The sequence below is a fragment of the Chaetura pelagica genome, unplaced genomic scaffold (genome assembly GCF_000747805.2).
Source record: "Chaetura pelagica isolate M959 unplaced genomic scaffold, ChaPel_1.0 scaffold316, whole genome shotgun sequence".
NCBI lineage: Eukaryota > Metazoa > Chordata > Aves > Apodiformes > Apodidae > Chaetura > Chaetura pelagica.
Window position 1 is genome coordinate 1910150 of NW_009953497.1, and position 2484 is coordinate 1912633.

At 40.7% G+C, this 2484-nt stretch overlaps 1 long non-coding RNA gene across 1 annotated transcript in view; it reads right to left on the reverse strand.

Moving 5' to 3' along the window:
• Positions 1–1850: 1850 nt before the first annotated feature.
• Positions 1851–2484, reverse strand: part of LOC104390191 — a 2104-nt gene continuing 1470 nt past the window's right edge. The window contains exon 2 of the long non-coding RNA XR_719865.1: positions 1851–2175. This is a non-coding gene — a long non-coding RNA (uncharacterized LOC104390191). The remainder of the gene's footprint in view (positions 2176–2484) is intronic.

A 2484-nucleotide genomic window follows, 5' to 3' on the forward strand; every position in this document is an offset into this window, starting at 1 on the left:
GACGTAAGCTATTTTACATCACAGCTGTACTTATGCTCTGTTGTGGTTTTTTTCTTTTTCTCTTTATTAGTTACTTTTTGGCAGTACTTAATTTAGTACATATTTCATTTTAACTCCTTGCCACTTATCACCTGAACTTTGGGGTATATTAAGGCTTTCTTTCAAAGTTGAACTCTTCCTTTACTCTGTTGCTCCCCAGCTAGCTTCTGGTTTGGAGGTACTACAAGTTCAGTGATACCTGTAGAAACAAAACAGCTTTAGGAAATCTGTTACCCATTTAATCACCTGCCTTTAGTAAATGCAGAAAATCATCTAGTGAACAGTGTTGGTTCACATGGTCATAATGGCATCTGCATTCCTGAGGTCTGTATATAACTCATAATTCTGTGAAGCAAATGGGAGAGAGGCATTGCAGAAATCAGTAAATAATGATGGTTAGACCAAGAATAAACACTTCACTAAAGCAAAAGTCTTGACACCTGAAGTTACTGTCTTACTGGTTTAGAAAATGCTCTTTTTTCTTGCATTATCTGTTAAATTTCTGGACCGATCTAGAGGATATTGTCTCCCATTCACTCCTTCTCCCCATGTTACCTCCTGTGACACCAGCAGGAAATGGGTGTGCACTTGGGCTGTGTTGGTCAGGACCTGCCACTGTCAGCATAGGACTGATTTAAGTAAAGCAGGTTTGTGTTTTCACTCCTTTCTGAGCATGCAAAAATTGTGGGCACACTGTGTCTATGGTTAGAACTGTACTAACGTGTTGGAACTGAGCTCTTTCCCAAGAGGTACCAGTGGTGGCTCATCTTGCCTTCAGTGTCCTGCACACAACTCGGGGCAGTCCCTGGCTCTTGGGCAGTGTATCTAAGGCAGCTTTCTCCCACATCTCTGTGTGAGCATTTTTTCAGATACACAAATTATCTTTGTCCAAAATGCAAAAAGCATTCAAGTATGCTTGAATGTCAGTCTCCACCTGCTCTATCTGCCTGGCAGGACTCAATCTGACCTCCTTAGAACACACAGTTTTCTGTGTGTCACCAAAAGCCAATTTTCCCCTTCCCAGAGGGCAGCAGGGATCTGGATCTGTGAACTACTAGAATGTCAGATAAGGCTGCTAAAAAGGGTAAAAAAAAATATCTGGCTGCAATTCTGTAATGTTAGGGGCAATACAGTATCAGTATCTTCATTACAGTGTCTTCATTAACTGTTTTTAATAAAAATAGTTCTCCCAAGCCCTTTGCTGTCCAGGAGGCCTGGTCCTGTGATAAAGAGGTGCCTGAACCTGTTCAGCTACCAACACAATGATTAGGTCCTTTGACTAGAAAGTGCACTTTGACAGTACAAGGTGACTGAAACTTATATTTATTTATGGTAACATGGGCTTTTGCTGACAGAAGTGTTGTAAGACTGTAACTGTTGTAGGTTACCCAGCCTTCCAGCTCAGATTGCACCAGTGACCAGAATTCAGAGAAAGAGACTTCTGCTTGTATCACTCAAAGAGGCTTCTAGCCTTTATCCAGAGGTGAAAACCCCATTCAGTGCTTGTCCTGTATTGCTATAGGAGCTCTTTTCACTTGGACCAGTGTAAATGGCCTAAATTTATTCACATAGGTTGTGAAGTATCTTAGTGCTCAGGTAAGAGATCTAGAGTAGCAGCATCAGACTCCAAGGCGCCAGTCTGCCATGGGTGTAATAATTAAACAGTTTCATTTTTTGTCCTCACAATCTTCCAGCTCGTACCAAAGCACAGGCTGATACAGCAACATCTTGGATGACTGCAGTTAAACCTGAGCCTCCAGATTAAAACTGCAGATTTTAATACTCAGGCCCTGGCCCTCATTGTCACAATGAAGAGCAGAAATTGAAATTTATTCTTACAAATTAATACCAAACCAGCAGATGCACTCAGGCTCCACAGGGTCACAAGTGGTCTTCAGTAAAAGGTCCATTTCCAGTATAAAACAGTAATGCCGTTTTTAAAACACAGCTAGAGATAAAATAATACATCTTAACAAAAAAATTTATTCAGACTAAACAAAATGTACAATGCTTCCCAAATGACAGTGAGTTTTCATGACTCTCTGAAGTCTGCAGATCCATAGAGTAACTCAATCACTTCTTACCCTGCAGCTGGATCAAACTACTTTTTGCCAGACTTCTTTATTCCACCACTGGCTGCCAAAAGAAACAACACAACTGGTTAGACAACTGTTTCAGAGCTTAGCTACAAATTTAGTTCCTCATAAAATCAAATCCCCACTGGACTGCTGACAGAACTCACACTCCCACTGGTGAATTGCTTTTGCTTGTGTTACTCTTCTGTGTTTGTGATCTCACTTACTTTACTCTGAATAAGTAACTTGATGTTAACAATGGAAACCCAAGTTTCTCCTGGAACTAAATAGGCCCCATGAATCTACAACAGCACTAAATATTTCAACCATTCCTTTTTTCCTCCATAGACACCCTTCATTGTTTCATTGT